We start from the raw sequence: 6,111 nt of genomic DNA, 5'->3' as shown, positions 1-6,111 counted from the left end.
TTTAAATCCTGCTGCTGCTCCTTACCAGGCACGTGACCTCGGCAAATGCTTCTCTGTGCCTGAGTTTCTTCTTCTGTAAAGAAGGGGTGGCTAACAGCACCCAGCACACAGCAGGCGGTCACTCTGTGTTATTATTAAAAGCACCAGCCTTCTCCCCTAATTGCCATGGGCCGGGCATTAGGATGTGGGGGGTTTCACTTTAAAGACCCAAGGACACCCAGGCAGCCAACACCTGTGGCCTCTGAGAGTGGTGTGAGCTGCTTCTGGCTACCGGGTGTTGCAAGTGGCCTGGCGTCCTGGGGAGACATGTGCCGCTCCAGAGAGGGGCTCAATACCAGTCCTCAAAGGCAGACCCACTATGTTTTCAAAGTCCTTTGTTCATGTCAAAGTCGTTTTGCATAGCGTGTTCTTTTAAAAACTTTTAATTTCACATATTGTTTTCAATAGGCAACACACGCTTAAGTATTCAAAAAAAAATCAAGAGGACATAGAATGAAAAGTCTTTCTCCCTGCTCTGTCTCCCCAGCCACTCAGGTCCCCTCCCTGGAAGCCAGAGTACTGCTAGTTTCTTGTGTATCCTTGGAGGCCTGTTTGATGCCTATACAAGGAAAGACACATCCTCTAAATACCATGTGGCACCACGTGTTTTGCACTTGACACCACACCTTGGAGACCCTTCCATTGATTGCTAAGTTAGTTTGGGGTGGGGGAAGAGCAAAGTAGGGGGCTTGAATTATGAGAATTCTTTTTTTTTAAGTGTGATTTTCCCGCACGAACAAATAAATAGACCCATGGATCATAATGAAAAGTTCCAAGGAAGATCCACGAGTATATGGAAATGTGAGATCTGATCCAGGTGGCATCGTAAATTGATGGGACAGTTGATGGTGATGGGGACACTGGCTTACTATATGGAGCAAAAGAAAATTGGACCTCTGCCTTGTACCAAAGATGGTCTCGCGATGGATGAAAAACCTAACCAGGCAAGATAAAAAATTATAAAACTAATAAAACATTGGAGAATACCAGCATTACAGTGAAGCGGTGGGATAGAGCTTCTTAAACAAGACCCCAAAAGCACAAACATCATAATGAATGAGTTTCTGTTCTATGGAGGATACTACAGGCAAGTAAGCAGACTGCAGACTGGGAACAGATATTTGCAATGTCTACAACTGCCCTCGTCATCATCAGTGCAGACCCAATGACAACCCTGGCGGGGAGGCCTGGCAGGAGATTCTCCTTGTCCCAATCAGGGAGGCACAGGGCTCTGAGGTGAATAGCTCGGATGGCACAGCAGGCAGGTGACTGTGCCAGGCCAGCAGCCAGGTGTGCCGGTCAGCAGGTCAGCTATCCAAGCCCTGCCCCAGCCAGGGCTGTGGGGTGCAGCACTTGATTTCTGAGACCAGTTTCATTCATGGCCAAACACAGGTCCGACTATGAGCACCAGCCCTGAAGTGTGTGTGGCAAAAGGGACAAATTACCCTGACGAGCTCCAATTTTCACCCTCCAGGAGCAATTCCCTGCAGGCCTATTGCAGAGTGACAAGTGTGAAATGTGGTCTTCATGGTGGATTACCAGCCTAAAGGAAGCTGTCACCTCCAGAGAGAGTGGGGCAAGTTCCCTTTCTCCCTGCGAGATTTCCTTTCTGTGTCTAGCCTGTGGCCCCAGCAACACTTCTTGTAACCACTGTCCTGTTTCTGCGACGGAATCAATGGTGTGTATATGCTTTGGGGGTGGGGTGATTTGCTACAGCAGGCCACAGTCACAGACACTTCAGACTGTGGGACAGGCAGCTTCCTGTGGAAGTGCTGGTCCTGACATTTTGTCCCCCTTCCGGAGTAAAGCTCTGGGGTGGAGCCTGAGGGACAGTAACATTCACAGCAAATGTTTATGTGAAGGAGCCCTGTCCTTAAGGAGCATGGAGTCGAGAAGGGGAGACCCACCTGTAAAGGGTTCCACTACAACTCAGCCTGGTAGAGGCCCCAGAGAATGGCCGGGGTGTTGCGGGGCTCCAAGCAGTCAGTGGGATAGACAAAAGCGGCACCTCTCACTTGGTTTTAATACTTTGGCCCATTATTTTCAATAGGGCTTTCGTGCTTTTCTTATTTACAATAGGACTTTAAAATCTTTTAATCCTGTTTACTTTCCTTGTCCTTTTTTTCTTTTCAAAAGAAATGTTTATTGCAAAAACTCAGAAACACACTTAAGTATGTAAGTCAAAGCCAGAACTAGGGTGAGGCTATGGAGGCACCTGGGCACCAAATTTAAGGAGACGCTCACCCTCAGGTGTTGACCTGCACTGGTGCGACCCTGGAGGTAAGTGTCTTTACATTGTGCACCCTAGGTACCTCCCTTGCCTCACCTTAGTCGCTGCCCTGATTTACTCTGAAGTCCACCCCACATGCCCTTTGCAGATATAACCACTGGTCATAGATTGGTGTATACTCTTCCAGACTTTTCCTAGACAAACATTAACACCATATATATATATACATACATACATATATATATCGTGCAAAAAAATGTACACACATTTTAAGAAAGGAAAAAAACTATTAAAATTATGCTGATGGTAACCACTTTGAGCACCTCTTGTAATTGCAGAAGTCAAACTTGCAGTGTCTTGTATTCATCTTTTCTTATCGGTATATATTGAGTGTTACAATTTTAATACAGTTTTTTTCTTTCTTAAAATGTGTATACATTTTTTGGCACCCTCTGTGTATACACACACACACACACATATACAGTGGACCCTTGAACAACACAGGTTTGAACTGTAAGGGTCGACTTATATTCGGATTTTTTTCAATAAATACTGTAAATATATTTTCTTTTCCTTATGATCTCCTTAATAACATTTTCTTTTCTCTAGCTTACTTTATTCTTTTCTCTAGCTTACTTTATTAAGTATGTAATACATATAACATACAAAATATGTGTTAACTGACTGTTTAAGTTATCAGAAAGGCTTCCAGGTAACAGTAGGCTGTTAGTAGTTAAGTTTCTGGAGGAGGCAGAAGTTCTATGACTGCATGGGGAGTCGACACCCCTAACACATGTGTTGTTCAAGGGTCAACTGTAGAACAGTGTTGTAAATTTTATTATTTATATATTTATATATGTTATTTATGTATGTTAATATATTACATTAATATATGTAAATATATTAATAATGCATGCTTAAAACATTTACATTAAATTACATTTAATAATCACATTCTTAAATGTATATTCAGTAATAAATAGTAATATTTATGTTTACAGATCTTGTATCAACTTGCAAACTGATCTCGTTTCAAGATCGCATATTTTGTAATAGTCATATCCCTTTATCATATTTATGGCTTATATTTTCCCAGGTTTTTAATATGTAGCTTGATTTTATTTTTAACTTATTTTTAAAAATTGGCGTTGTCAAGTAGATCAAACTCTTACCTTAGTAATAGTTTCCATTGTTCTGATGCTTACAAAAATAGTCAAGTATTCAGCTCTACTTTCCGATGCCTTATTTTTTACATCGCTGGGATTTATTTCAGTGTACGGTGTGAAGGCAGGATCCTTGCTGAATTTTTCCTAAATAATCAATATTCTCAACACCATTTGCTAAGCAATTCCTCCCTCTTCAAAGAAGTCTGACCATGGGAAGCGTTGAGGTTTGAGAACTTGACTGGGACACTGCAGGGCAGATTCAAGCTGGATAAGGTTTTTGGTCCCTCCCACCCCAAGCTGCAATTCTGTGATGACGAGGCTCCCAGCAGACACTGTGAGAGGCAGGTCATGCCACCATGGTGGCGGAGAAGGGGGTTGAACAGGCAGCACTGACGCCCACTTTCTTCTGGAAGAGGAGGAGCCCATAGCCCAGGGAAAGGCCTCTGCTCTCAGTATAGAGATGAGCAAGCCTTGCCAAAGAAGCACCTGGAGACTCGCCAGCCGTGCCAGGTAGATCTCACGCTAGAATCCACACAGACAGTCCTTCAGTCGTCCTCAGCACCCCCAAGTCCAGTGCCTCCATGGACGGTCTCCCTTAGCTTTATCTCCTCGTGTTGGCAGAAGCCCTCCCCCCATCTTTGCCTTGTGACTTCTAGACACTTTCCTCCCCGTGTGTGACTCATGCCTGCACACACACATCGGGCTGGGGTGAAAGCTAGCGGGAAGGGGCCGGGGAGGGTGAGCAGAGAGCCTGGGTGAGGATCCCCGGGCTCTCCAATGCCCCGCCTGGAGGCCATCACACCTGCTCACTGAGGCTACTGTCCTCCAGGGCAGAGAGCTAGGCTTTGAAAGGAGTCCTGGCTCCTCTGCGAGGAGCAGTCAGTCACCCAGGTTCCAGGAACTGGGATCCGGGGAGCTGGGAGCTAGCTCGTCCCTGGAGCCCAGTCAGAGGGCTAAGGCCCAGGGAAGGAGTGGGAGGAATGAGAGGGGCAGTTGTTTTCCCTCTGGGCTGTGAATGACCCCCCAGGGCAGCAGAGGAAGGGAGAAAGAAGGTGTCAGGGCCAGGCCAGGCTGGACAAGGAGAGAAGTCGGGACGGCACAGCTGCAGGACCAAGGAGGAGGCAAACCAGCCAGAAGCGGGTTGTTCTTCTTGGAGTTTGGTTTCATTCTTAAAGCTGAGTGTGAGTGTGCTGACGGAGGTGGGGGAATCCTCTCAACCTGTCCTCATAGGAAGTTGGCCGTGAAATGGGAGGTGAAGGGGGAGATGGGGATGCTAGGGAAGGGACGCGTGGGTTCTCCCTGGAGCACCCCTGGAAGCTGGAGGAGGCTCAGGGAGGCAGCCTTGGGGAGAATGAGGCCGTGCTGGGGCACAGGAGGCCTCCGCGTGCTGAATGAGCTTTCCCTTTCATCGTCATTCCATCAGTACACAAATCATAGGCTGTGATTTCCTTCAGTCAGTAGTCCTTTCTGGAAGGACCTGAAGGGACCACCCCTCACTGAGCTGACAGTAAAGCAGCTGGCATCACAGGAGGAGAGGTAAAGCCACCTTAGGCACCATGAAGCCCACCCTGTGGCCTTCATTTTACAGATGAGGAAACTGAGGCTCGAGAGGGGAACGGTTCACCCAAGTGTTACAATCCGCTGGTTAGTGGCCAGGCCAGGGAACCGAACCAGGTCTCCTCCTCCTCCAACTGCTAGGGACTTTCCTCCAGTGCCAAGGCGGTGAGGGTCCCCTGGAGCCCACTCCTCACCCCCCACCCAGAGGACGGGCTGCACCTGGGCTGCCCTACCCCCACCCTGTGCCAAGGCTGCTGGGGAGGAGTGAGGCCAAAGGGGGCCACCTCTCTGAGACCTCCTCAGCCTAGTGGCGGCTTCTAAATGAAGCCACCCTCAGACCGGTACTCCATCCTTGACCCCTCCCAGTCCAGGGCTTCTTATTCTTCAGGGCTGAGAGGCTGCCCCCAGCCCCCAGCCCCCCACCTCCCGCCCCCTGCTGAGCCCTGGGCTCCAGTACTTACTACAGTCTCAGTTCTTTCTCACGTTACCTCCAGAGTGTAAGCTCCATAATAGCATGGACCACGGGACCACATCTCTCTTCTCTGTTTATCCCCAAGCTTCTAGCCCAGTCCCATATTGAAAAAAATCCTTTAAAACATTTTTTAAAGTTTTTTGCTTAGAATTTCTTGTATTCAGTTTTTCTTTCCTGGACGTGGCACGTGCTTTCCCCTCTGCCTGCGATGCCTCTTTCTTCCTCATTTTCCTCACTAACACTCACCCATCTTTCAAACCCAGCTTAGCTGTCTCCTCCCTTAGGAAATCCTTCCTGATTGCTCACTAGATAACATCCCAGGCAGAGGCAAGGGTTTCTGTCCCTCCCCAAAGCAAGGCGTCTTTGCTGTGCAGGGCTCCCCTGAGGACCCTCTCCTGTGCGGGAGCTCTACAAAGTGCAGAGAACAACCTAGAACGGAGGTGGCAGGCGGTGTTCAAGTCACAGAAGCCCCAGCTCCCGGCTTGGCAGACCGGCTGGGGGAGGGGACCAGCTGGTGGGCGAAACAGGTTTATCGATGCTGCTGAGAGCCCTGGGGAAATCAAGGTGAAAGGCAGCAGTCCTGCTAAGGAGGAGACCCACCCCTTGTTTATCAATCAGAGGGGCTGCGACAGGGCAGAAAGATGCAG

The sequence above is a fragment of the Rhinolophus sinicus genome, linkage group LG17, assembly GCF_036562045.2.
Source record: "Rhinolophus sinicus isolate RSC01 linkage group LG17, ASM3656204v1, whole genome shotgun sequence".
Taxonomy (NCBI): domain Eukaryota; kingdom Metazoa; phylum Chordata; class Mammalia; order Chiroptera; family Rhinolophidae; genus Rhinolophus; species Rhinolophus sinicus.
The sequence above is the reverse complement of the archived record's forward strand: the minus strand, read 5'-3'. Positions refer to the sequence as shown.